Genomic DNA, 13,145 nt, shown 5'->3' with positions numbered 1-13,145 from the left:
TTTTTACTTATTATATAATGATATAAATACTAGTGATACCTAAAATATTTTAATTTGAAAATAAATAAAAGTGAACACATAGATTTCACAAAGTACATGCATCACAATTTTTTAATACTCTATTAGTTTTTAATTTTTATAGGTACATGGTGGGTATATATATTTATGGGATACATGAAATATTTTGATACAGGCATACCTTGTGTAATATTCACATCAGGGAAAATGGGGTATCATTGCCTCAAGAATGTATCATTTCTTTGTGTTATAAGCATTTCAATTATACTCTTTCAGTTATTTGAAAATATACAATAAATTGTTGTTGACTGTAGTCACTGTTGTGCTATCAAATACTAGATCTTCTTCATTCTATCTATCTATATTTTTGTACAGCCTCTGGTAACCATCACTTGAATCGCTCTCTGTGAGTTCAGGTGTTTTAATTTTTAGCTCCCACAAATGAGTGAGAACATGCAAAGTCGGTCTTTTTTGTGCTCAGCTTATTTCACTTAAGGTAATGACCTCCAGTTCCTTCATGTTGTTGCAAATGACAGGATCTTATTCTCTTTTATGGCTGAATATTACTCCATTGTGTATATGTGCCATATTTTCTTTATCCATTACACTGATAGTTTATTTTTTAAAATAATTTCTGATGCTGCTTTTTCATACTTATTACTTTTTCCTCAGAAAAGTCCCATTGGATTTCACAATTTCACAATGCAATAAGAAGCCTATCTGATAGTGAGTAGCCTTTAAATTGTTGTCGTTATTATTATATTGAGTCCTTCTCTTTGTATTTACAAAGATTAAGGAGTTTCTAACCGTATCAACACTTGTAATAAATGTTATTCTTAGTCTTCACACTTGTAAAGGATAATGGCGATGAATGCAGCGGCAGAGGCTGCACGTTCCCACCCAGCACTCTCACTGAAGACTGCCTAATCAGCACCGGCTGCTGGTACTTTTCTCTGCAAGCTTAGTCTCTTCCAGGAATGACAGGTGGTAGGTAATCCTGGGAACTCAAGAGCCTCCTTGAAGCTTGGACTGATTAGAGCACAAACCATGAGCTGTTGAAATCTGGTCCCTGAACAGGAGAGTTTTTGACATGAAGCTGCTCTAGATTGCTGTAGGACTGGATCTCAGATCTGGTGTATCTGCCTGTTTCCATGAAAAGAGCGGAATCTTCAAAAATACTCAGGCTGTTTGTCTATTCCTCTAATAAAACTTCTATTGATGTTATATAGAATCTTGAGCAAAAGATTTGGCATCGCACCTTTTATGAGTTTCAATAAACCTTGTGATTTAAATAGTTTCATCATTGATGACAGTCTTTGGGTGAGGCCACAAGAGAGTCGCTTCTCGAGTGTCCATTAGTATATGGTGGGAGGACAGGAGGTCAATACTAAGGCTAGGAGTGAATTGCTACTGGTGCCTTCTTGCCTCAGACCAGCGGTCTTTTCGGTGTTCATGTCATAGATTGTTGAGGTCCCCTCGTTGTTTAATGTTTTGCCTCAGACTCCCGCCTGTAAACAGTACACATATTTCTCCCTCACTTTAGCTGCTCATCATTTAAGCTGTCATTGGTCAGACATCCTAAACTTTCTCATTGTGACTAGGGCTCTGAGGGTTCCAGGGGTTCTAATTATTATCGTGGCTGCAGTGTAGGTGTCCATCACCGAGATGGGGCACCTGAGCTACTGAGCAGCCAGAAAAAAACTTTCTCCTTATCCTTGGCATCTGCCATCAGTTTAAGTACTGATTTAGGAATCTTTACCGCAAAGAAGAGGCTCTTCATCCCCGGCCCCATCCCCACCGCGCCCACCCGGCCCACATACACCCTCGGAGCCTGCTTTCCGCAGACTCCCCTATGTCCTGTCCTTGACTCCAGTTAACCTGGAGATGCTAGTTCTGGGAACTCCTAGAGGCTCTGTTGCCTCCTCCGCCTGCTCTGCGTTCCCCGCGTGAGCGCTGGATTATTCCAGTCTTTGAGCATGGCAGATTTCCACTGGATGACATCATGGGAGCCCAGTGAATGCCGGCTCAGAGAGGGGGACGGAGAAGGGGAGGGGGAGCAGAGGAGGGGAGAGGACTGGGGAGCGGAGCCAGAGCCGGGCTGCCTGCCACCCGGCTGCTCGTCCGCTAGCTGGGGAGGAGCGCTCCACCCGCAACTGACAAAGGATGGGAGAATGCCCGCGCCCCGGGATGCCGGCCGCACGCAGCCTGGCGGCCGCCTGAGCTACTTCACCCTCCGCCGGTAAGTGACTGCAAACATCATGCATTCAATCAGCCTCACTGGGAGCCCCCTCTCTCCGGCTGGTAGTCCTGGGCGGCTTGTCCCTGATCCCGAGCGGGGCTTGGCACAGCGTCAGCCCTGGAGGGCAGGCAGCAGGTGCCTTTGCCTGGTGGGTCCACTGGGGAGCGTGGCTGGGGTTCGCGGCGGGTGCTGCCACCCAACCTGCGGGCGGCGGGCTCGCCCAGTAGGCGCCTCTCTGGTGAGAGGAGGCGGCTCCAGCCCGCAGCCTGGGGTAGTTGCTACTATTGGCCCCCAGCGCCCGCTCTGCGCGCGCGCCGTTTCTGGCGGATCCCCAGTGCGCTGCGCGCTGTTTACACCGGCGTGGTACTAGTCACCGAGCCGCACCCCTCGGAAAGCGCGGCGTCGATGACAGCCACTTCACAGGCTCACGCGCTCCTAGTGTGGGCTTGAAGGGGACGGGGACCGATTACCAAAGGAGAGCGCTGAGTACGGAAGACACAGGGCAGCCTTTGTCTTGGGTTTAGCGCTGATGCGCTCAACCCTGAATCGGGTTCACTGCAACTGCTGTGTCCGATTTCGGTTCCCTCCAACCGCCCTCCTGGGCGAGAGATGTCATTGTGTTCCTGCGGCCAGCGGGACTGAGAGCTGGGACTTAAGACGCCAGGAGGGTCCTGCGCTCACGGGTGAGTGTCGCAGTTATCCAGGTGCTGAGGGAGTTTCTGGAGCTCCAGGAAGTGGAGTGACCAGTCGAGGCAGAGAGACGCCCAAGTTTTATCCCCAAGTGGTGTGAGGGAAATGGCAAAGTTAAGGGAGACTCACTCTCGCTCTTTTCTCTGGTTTTTGAAGCTCTGATTTTGGAGATTTGTGACAGGTGGATGGAATCAGAGGCATGGCCAATATATAGTTAGAGAGCCTCACGTTTTCCTGGCAATTCTTTTTGTTATTCAGTATTTCCAGAAAAGATTTGCTTGCTAAACATTTTTGAGATCAAAATGTTTTCTATTATAGAGCTCTGTGGGTTTAACGAAAAAAGATTCTGAACCTGCTCAGGTACCTTAGTTTAGAGTTGTCTCGCCTATAAGTGCTATATAGCCAACATGCCAACACCCAACCCCCTGGCTTTTTGCTTGGCGGACACAGGTTTTATTGATGAATTCCTTGTTTAGGAGGTTCAATTTTCAGATCACAAGGAAGCGATGGTACCTATCAGAACATCTGTTTCTAATGTCAATGTGTTTACAAAAGGAATATCTCGTGAAAAAGATGGAAAGAAGTGAAAGTTTGCTACTTTGGGGGTTCAGTGACTTTTTCTGTTTTCATCCACTACAATCGAAAATATTTAAACTTTAAATAGTCATTTTGTATTTATGAATTTCATGTGTATTAAATGTAAATAATCCTTGAACATTAAGGAGATTCTTGGTATACCAGTTTGGTATTCCAGCATCTAACATAATGCTATGGTATAAGAAAGCAACAATCACAATTATAATTTTATTTTTCTTGAAAGAGGCTAATTTTTCTTCAGATGATCTTTTTTTTTTCTTTAAAGATAGATGATTCTAATGAAGCTTTTCTGAAACAGGATTAAAATAATTTTTCTCAGTGATTGCTCTTTTGATAAAGTTTGAGTCTTTTCAGAACAGATTTGATAGAAAATTATTGGAATAATCAATGTGGTGGAAGTAAAAAAGAAACTGGGTGAGATAATACAGGGAGGCTTCACTAAATATGAATGGTGGGACTATCAGAAGGTGCTGTGTCAGTTTTGATTTTGGAAAAGCTCATTGTAGCTTTTACATGCGTATCTCTACTGGGAAGTGCATAATTATATGTCTGATTATGTCATGCTATGTTGAGAGACCAATGTTATGAGCAAAGAGCTTGTTTTAATCCAGGACTTATGGGGTTGTCAGCAACGTTTTCTTCTGTGATACAGATTTTTTTATTTCATTGTTTCTTGACTAATTGTCACAATAGGCGCCACCTGTTTTATCTGAAGTCGTCTTTCTAACTTTGTTGTACTATGTTTTTATGATAATGGGGTTTTACTTTAAGGTTCTTAGAGAACCTGTTGCTCATGTTGACTACTTTCCTCAAGTATTGTAATAGCAAAAACTCTTTTTGAAATAGACTTATGAACGTACGAGCTTCTGACGTGCTTACATGATGGGGTGTACACTATATAAAAATCTACATTTACATACAATATGTGTATAACTCTGATCAGATAATCAGCTAGCAATGATCAACAGGAGGTACTGTGGTGTTTGGCTCATGGTTTTTGGCATATGATGTTACCTTTAGCGATAAGATGTTTTACCTCATTAACATGGTAAATAAAAATGTATATTGAGAAGAACAGATTACATTTTATGTATGAAATCTTTAATTTTATTTCAAAAATATTTTATCCAAGAAGGTCAAAAGTACATAGATTCTTCACATTCCACTAGAATACTGAGAAAAGTTCTCAGAAAGTATAAGCATATTATAAATAGATATAATTTGACTTATTTGATAGCTAGTACAATATTATTTTTAAAACCACATGGAGTAAAATAGTGTTCTTGAACTAGAGAGTATTCTCATAATGTTCTTTAATGTATTTCACAAATACTTTGCCTATTTTGTTGCACAAGGGCTCTTAACTGGGCAAGGTGAGAAAGAGGAGGAAGTTGCATTATAGGGCAAAAATAAAGCCATAGCACAAAGCCCAGGGCAGGCAATAGTGATGTTCCAAGGTCACCGAAAAACATGATGTCAGGACACTGGGAAGTATCCATGGAAAGATCCTGTATGAAGAATAAGTTTATGCTGTTTGATGACCTCTTGCTTTCATTGTTCCAGTTGTGTGATTTAACAGATACTTTAGGACCTCTATGATAGAGCGAAACTTCCTTTACCCACCTTGAGGCAAAATTGTGTCTTAAACTCAATGACGAGGTTGTCTTCTGGGCTTTTTCATGGTGTAATTCAAATTCTATCTTAAGGATGTTTTATGGATCACAAAACATTGTAGCTTTCACTTTCCTGTAGGCCTTTGATAGGGAAATTGGTCAGTAAAACCTTGGCTGAAAGGTTTTTGCATCCTAACTTTTTCTGGAAATACAACAGTGAAAGTCAACGGTTATAGTGGTGCTGAAAATATTTAGGAGTGTGATGATCTAATATTTAGAGGGTTAAAATAATGCTGTTAATGTAGCTTTAAAAATAAAATAAAAAAATTTTGAGACAAATTCTCTGAAGCCACGATTATCCCTTTGCTATATATTGGGTTCATTTTGCAATTTATGACTCCCCTATGATACTATTAATTCATTTCTACCTCCTAGTGTTTCAGTGATGAACAGTGGTAGGAAATATGTGTTCTACTTTTGACTTTGTCATGTACTTGAGGACAAGGGTCGGAGTCTGTAAACATTAGTTTCATTTTACATAAAATAAAGATGATAATATCTGCCTTGCCTTTCTCATGGGGGACAGTGCATAGCAAATGAACTAGTGTACAAAAATGATTTGGAAAATTCAGGAGGAACTGTCTGACAAATATTATATATTAGTGAACTTAATCACTTTTAAATTTCTAATTAGTTTCAGTTAAAGAAGTAAATTGATAGAGGTGAACCTAATGTGTGAATTCTATTTTATTAGGTTGGTGCAAAAGTAATTGTGGTTTTAGAATATCTGGTATGTTAAATTTGTGGCATTCTTGTCAATGCACTTATTATAATTTATTCATAAAAATTATGAAGTAAGTGGTTATATATTTTTATTGCAAGTGTGCTGGCAACAAATTCACTCAGTTTTTGTATGTCTGAAAATATTTTTAAATAGATGTAATTTTTAAAGCTAAGTATAGCATTTTTGTTTGGCAGTGTTTTTTTTTTTTTTTCAACATGTTGTTATTTTTATTTATTTATTTTTGAGACAGAGCCTCACTCTGTCACCCAGGTGGGAGTGCAGTGGCGCAATCACTGCTCACTGAAACCTCTGCCTCACAGGCTCAAGTGGTTCTCGTCCCTCAGCCTCCTGACTAGCACCATGCCTGGCTAATTTTTGTATTTTTAGCATAGATGGGGTTTCACCATCTATGCTAAAACTCCTGGACTCAAGCAATCTGCCTGCCTCAGCCTCCCAAAGTGCTGAGATTACAGGCATAAGCCACTGTGCCCGGCCAACATTTGTTATTCTTTCGACTTCTCACTTCCATCAAACCTGTCAGTCATATTGTTGCTATGAGGGTAAATGTGTCTTTGCCTCTGGGTGATTTTACGATTTTTCATTTGCCATTATTTTCTTTAGTTTTCTATATATTGCTAGGTATAAGTTTTTTGGATTTATCCTCCAAGTTTGCAGAGCTTCTTGAATTTGTGGATTGTTGTCTTTCATCAGGTGAAATTCATTGGTGAATTCTTGACTATTATCTTCTCATAGATAGCTCTACTTCATTGTGTCTGTTTTCTTTTCCTGAGATCTGAGTTACATGTTTAATAGATGGTTTCACTGTACCCAACATGCTCCCTGTACTTGTTTTACTATTTTCTACTTTTTTTTCTCTCTGTGCTTGTTTGAGTATTCTTTTGACCTTCTCTTCAGTTTACTAAACTTCTTCTACACCACGCCTGTTATACTGCTCATCCACAGGTTATTACTGTAATTATTGTATTTTTAAAATTTCCAAGTGTACATTTGATTTTTTTCTATAGATTCCAATTTATCTGTTTTCTCCATCTTTTCTTCTATGACTTGGAGCATATTAATCAAACTTATTCTAAGGTTTGAGTCTGCTAATGTCAGCTGTATTGCCGTGAGCCTCTTTTCAGCATATCTTTACTCTTAATTTTAGTTACTGTATATAAAGTTTATAAAGACTCAGCCAGGTGCAGTGGCTCATGCCTGTAATCCCAGCACTTTGGGAGGCCTAGGCAGGTGGATCACCTGAGGTCAGGAGTTCGAGACCAGCCTGGCCAACGTGGTGAAACCCCATCTCTACTAAAAATACAAAAAATTAGCCAGGCATGGTGGCAGGTGCCTGTAATCCCAGCTACTTGGGAGGCTGAGGCAGGAGAATCACTAGAACCTGGGAGGCAGAGGTTGCAGCAAGCCAAGATCGTGCCATTGCACTCCAGCCTGGGTGACAGAGTGAGACTGTCTCAAAAAACAAAAAACAAACTTATAAAGGCTCCAGATGATCTATACATCTCCAAAGAAGTGTCAAAATTTCCTCTGCTAGACAGATACGATGGGATGGTAGCCCATAGTTGTAATCCACCCAGTGGCTGAGCTGACTCACGAGTTTTTAGACTTCTGGGCTCCCAGATGCCAAGGCGTAGCCACCGCACCCAGCCCAGATGTCTTGAACTTCTACTGGTGCATTCACAGGCCCTCAACACAAGCCAGGACAAGACTCCTGAGAATCCGCTCTTCTTTCCAGAAGCTTCCTTCTCAGTGTCTTAGCCTCCACTCATATGTGTAACTTCAGGCTTTAGCAAATCTCATGTAGGTAAAATCAAGTATGTGTCAAGCTGAGTGCTACACCTTTTACTTCTCACTGAGCTCTTGGCCCCTCATACCTAATTTTGTCTCTCCAGCCCCTCAAGACCGCCAAAATCTCTGCTAGATTCTTTGTCTCACATCAGTGGTCCTCTGCTCAGGCAAAGCCCATATTCTTAGTCTCTCACTGTCTTTCCAGATTGGCAATTGCTCCCACTCTTCATCCCGGGGGAAAAACATATTCTGAAAAGTCACATTACCTCTTTGGTACTTCTTCCATCTGTAATCTTGAAGCTTCTAGTCTTGACCTCTTCTGAAACTCTCCATCAGGTTTTATCAGAATACTGTCCTTATATCTGGCTTTTCTAGTTATTGTTGACCAAAACCATCAGCTGAAATGTGTCATTATTTTTAACTGATAATAAACATAGATGTACAGTGATCAAAGATCATTTCTTGGTGGTAAAACTGGAGTTAGTAGTCCCATCCCACAGCCTCCTACGCAATACAGCTAACTCCAAACATATTTTTAGAAGTGATATAAAACGAAGGCAGATTCTATTAAACAGCCATTAATATACTATGTGCCATTTTATATTGAGACAGTTGGTCTGTTTTTTAAATTTTGAGGTAAATCTTTGTGACAGTGAAGACCAGTAATTCAAATAGCCAATAGATTAAAGTTATTGGTAACTAAACATAATAAATTGGTAAAACTTTTGTTTCTTTTAGGACTAATACACACCCAAAAATACAGACACAGACACGTGTGTGTGTGTGTGTGTGTGTGTGTGTGTGCATAAAAAGTAAGGCTCCTTTCTGAACACAAGAACTCCATGGTTAACGAATCATTCTAACTTACAAATAAGCGCTACATTTATGGAGTGAAAAATGTGTGAAGTCTGGAGTCTCCCTCTTCTTAGAAACAACTGTCCTATTTTTCCAACTGTTGCTCTGAAAAGCAACTGATACAGACTGATTTCTTGTGATATACATACAATAGTGTTAACAAGCTAGTACTATGTTGATCTCTTTTCTTATTGGTATATGGATAAAACTCAGAACGTATTTCTAGACCAATTCATGGAAATATAGTTAATTCAGGTTATACCTGAAGTAGATTGTTAGAGATATATGATTTAAATTAACTGTGCTTTTATGGATTGACCTAGAATTTTTGTTAAGTCTGCCTAGTGACGGATGGATACTAATGTTGAACTATTACATGTAATGTTATTTTTGAGTGAATTGTATGTTCCAGGTAACATATTCCAGATAACATATTCCAGAAATCACTGACTATTTGGGACACAATGATTGGAAGTCGGAGAATGCCTGGAATAGATTCTTGCGCCTGCCTTCAATTCAGTGTCCTGAGGCATATCAGGAGATAAATGGAAGCTTGGTGAGAGTGATAAATTAGGTACTGACATTGAGGCTCATTGGGGCTGACTGTGGTGAGCAATGATCTGATTCTCATGAAGTACATCACATGCTTTTTGGACCCTGCCGGATGTCCTGTCAATCTCACATCTGTTTCTGGCTCGGGCAATCATTGTAGGCAGCCTTTGACTCAGTTGTGCTATTTCCCATCTCAAGCTTGTGCTGAGTATCTTTCACTTTCTTTTCTGTGACTTTACTAGCATGTCTTATCTTTCCCCCTGCTTCTGACCGTGGTCCATGCAGCCTGGAAGTGAGGAGGAGCTAACACCACCATGGAGCCTCGCAGTCAGTGGGAATGGGTGGATAGTTCCGAGACGCACTCTGTAGCTCCTCATAAGGTCCAGGTGAGGAGGAGCCTCAACCGGCCATGGAAGTGACCCAACTGCATGCACCTGTATTAGCCTTTACTCTCTCCCTGGTTCACTTTACCCAGTGCCTCACTCCTACTCTCCGGGATCACCTTGTATTATTTGCAAATAATTTTTTAGTTCAGACTCTGCTTTTGAAGAGAGCCTGGCCTAAGATTTATGACTTTCCTTCTCTAGAGAAAAATGAATAAGAGAAAGAAAAGCAGGACTAAATCATAAGCTACATCCATTACAATGAGAGAAAAATAAGAAAGAAGATAAAACATGTATTTTCAGAGGTACTTTCTTTACAAATCTGTCATCTTTCAGATCACCAAGTGAGACCATTTAAATAATTTTTCTAGTAACTATGAGGTCATCTGTTGACATAATGATTAATTTGCATCTCTTCCTTCTTTTTCACTATCCTTTAATATGTATTTATTGGCAGTCTACTCTACGCTCAACACTCAGCTAGGTCCTGGTAATGTAATGATGAGTGAAAGATGTGGCATGATTCCTGCCTCTTTGGAGCTTTTTATTTCTGTGAAATTAATTAAATAATCACACAAGCCAGTGCACATATGCAAAAGTGAGTATAATGAAGGCCAGATGCACAGTAATGGGGAAGCCTATTAGAGGGGAGTTTGACTCAGCCAGGGAGGTCTGGGGAAGCCTCCTTGAGGAGGTGACATTTTAGCTGACATCTGAAGGAAGGGTTAATGAGGTGGAGAAAAAAGATAAAAATTTTCTAACAGAGGGAGAAATGAAGTGTGCTCAAGGTCCTACTGTTGGGGGAAGCTTGAAAGACTCACAGTCAGAGGGAGTGTGATGTAGGCTGAAGAGAGGTACCAAACATAAGGGACTGTCACAAAATATTTGCCATAGTAAGGAATTGTACGTGTGTGTGCATGTGTATGTGCATGTAGTAGGGGAGCAGTAAAAAGGTGCTAACAAATACAGACCATCTATTTGCAAAAAAGAAATGTATGAATCTGGGAAGAATGTTGTATCAAATATGCAGCCTAGCAAATATTAAGAGTTATGAACATTTGAATCAAAAGTTGTAGGAGTTATCATTTAAAGTTAGAGAATTTCTAAAGAAATAGAGTTGAAAGAAAGGTGAATGAACTATTTATTTATTTATTACTCAATGTACTTGTTCCAGCTCATGGTGATGACACCTTAAGGATTACCTACAAGGCTTGTAAGTTCCATATAACTAAGTAGTTTTTACATAGTTATAAAATTTATATATTTTTGCTAGTTATCTATTAATTTTTAGAGTGGTAGAATTATGGGTAGATATTTTCTTTTAAAAGTACAACATTTCAATTAAAATTTTACTTGATTTATTTTAATAGTGTAACACACAAAGGTCTATTAGATGTTACTGAAGCATAGCACATAGCCACATTTAATTATTCATTCTGGAATCAGCTTTTGTATTTAGGTTTTAATGAAGTTAAATTGCCTCTATACTCACATGAGTTTGGATTTTGGTTCTGCTAAATTCTCCCATATTTGAAATTCGATCAATTAGAGACAAATTATTTTCCACTTAGAGCTATATTTCCTTTAATATTTCTTAGCAATTTTGTTTTCATGGAACTCAAAGTCAGGTCCCAGGCACCCTGTGAAATGATCCTTTAATATTTAGCATAATGTATACAATAAGTTCTTGCCAGCTGCCTTTCCTTTTTAATAAGATAACTTGGTTTATTTATAGCTTATGTTTAAACTTAATCTTTTATGAAATCTTTTAACCTCATGAGTATGTCTTATTTTAGAAACCTTTACTAAATAAATGGATAAACAAGTATTTATTAAGTAACTACCACATGAAAGAAAGATTCTGTGCCATGAACAATAGCAGAGAATTAAAGAGATGGGGGAATCAATTTGACACATTATTAAGATATTAAGTGACAAGTATAATATAGAAGGAAAAGTCTGATACTTTTTGGTTTGTTCCTTATGACATTCATGGTAGAGAAGATGAGTCTTAAGAAGTGATAATAGATGCTATTTCTATAGCTTTTGTTAGGATAAACTATAGTTGTCAATTTTCAAAAATTGTTAAAAATGAGGCAGAAGGCTTTAATTTTTTGAAACATACATTACCCAGTAATGTCAAAAATAAAGGAAATGTTTATTTTACAAATAGAAAGTATTTTCAACTGTTAATAGTTGTCATAGGACTATCGTTAGCTTTTTGTCCCACTTTTTAAATTTCCCAAATACTTTTAATAATAATAAGACTAAATTATTATCATAATAACAATTTAAATTAATAATTATTGGATTAAAAGATGAAAAAGCAAAACTAAAAAAAAGTTGACTTCTGTTAAATCTAATTAGTTTTCTTGTGGATTTAAAAAATACTTTTCTGAGTGTATATTTGTAATAAATTATATGTAGAGGAAAAAATGATGTGAAAATAATCCTCTGTTTCATGCTAATTTCTATTCTGTGGCAACACACCTAATGTGAACATTTATTTGAAAAATTTCCCTCAAAACAGTGTAAGAGAGAACTTATGCTGATAAATTGTTTTAAAGAATTTGTTGGTTATCAACTATTAGAACTAAATTCTTTTTATAAACAATGAAGAGAACAGTTTCATGGTTCATATAGCCAAATTTTACTTCTGTGTGTTTTCATGGTGATAAGTGAATAATCTACATTTTTACCTCCCATTTTTTCATGGTGGGAACAGTTCAGTAGATTATGGACTGTGAACTGACAAGCCACTCATTCTCTCTTGGGCTCCTATTCACTTAGCAGTGAGTGGGGTGTAATCACCACATGGCTACTGGGAGATGTATGCCTTTAGAGGCAGAATATTTTTATAGTGGATCTTTCTGGATGCCAGAAAATTATCATAATTTCCTTAGGAAATTTTTTTGTTATATAAAGTGGTTTTTGGGCTGGGCACGGTGACTCACGCATGTAATCTTAGCACTTTGGGAGGCCAAAGCAGGCAGGCCACTGGAGGTCAGAAGTTCAAGACCAGCCTGGCCAACATGGTGAAACCCCATCTCTACTAAAAATACAAAAATTAGCTGGGCATGGTGGCTCACACCTGTAATCCTAGCTACTGGGGAGGCTGAGGCAGGAGAATCACTTGAACCTGGGAGGTGGAGATTGCAGTGAGCCAAGATTGTGCCATTGTATTCTAGCCTGGGTGAGAGTGAGACTCATCTCAAAAAAAAAAAAAAAAAAAAAAAACCAAAACAAATAAAGTAGCTTTTCACATTAATTTTTAATGGGAAGATTCAGTTTCTCTGCAGGAAGAATGAGAGATAAATGGTAGTTGGAGAAGCTCAAATTCCAGGCCATATTCAGCTGTGTTGAAATCTCCACTCACTAGTGAGATGACACTGGTCAAATTGCTTAACGTGTTAGAATGTTGGTTTCCTTATCTGCAAAATGCAGATGATAGTATTTTCTCAGTAGCAAGGTTGTTTTGAGGATTAAAGGTAGTAAGAAAATTCCCTAATAAATAGTAAGTATTTAGTAGGGGTTCATACCATCATTAAAGCAAATATACATATTCTTTAAATTCTCAGGCATGGTTTCATTTTTATAAGATATATGCT

General features: G+C 38.8%; 1 protein-coding gene across 4 annotated transcripts in view; it reads left to right on the top strand.

Moving 5' to 3' along the window:
• The first annotated feature begins 1,887 nt into the window (after positions 1 to 1,887).
• Positions 1,888 to 13,145, top strand: part of MARCHF1 (membrane associated ring-CH-type finger 1) — an 852,478-nt gene continuing 841,220 nt past the window's right edge. For 2 of the 4 annotated variants that reach the window (XM_055111978.2, XM_055111976.2), the window contains exon 1: positions 1,888 to 2,257. The gene's annotated coding sequence lies outside the window, so the exon portion shown is untranslated. Of the gene's footprint in view, positions 2,258 to 2,284; positions 2,941 to 13,145 lie in introns of those variants that run through there. The other 2 variants (XM_024928548.4, XM_063603974.1) reach the window with 1 other exon arrangement.

This window comes from Pan paniscus, chromosome 3 (assembly GCF_029289425.2).
Source record: "Pan paniscus chromosome 3, NHGRI_mPanPan1-v2.0_pri, whole genome shotgun sequence".
NCBI classification, from domain to species: Eukaryota; Metazoa; Chordata; class Mammalia; order Primates; family Hominidae; genus Pan; species Pan paniscus.
This window is presented reverse-complemented; position numbering and strand designations above follow the sequence as displayed.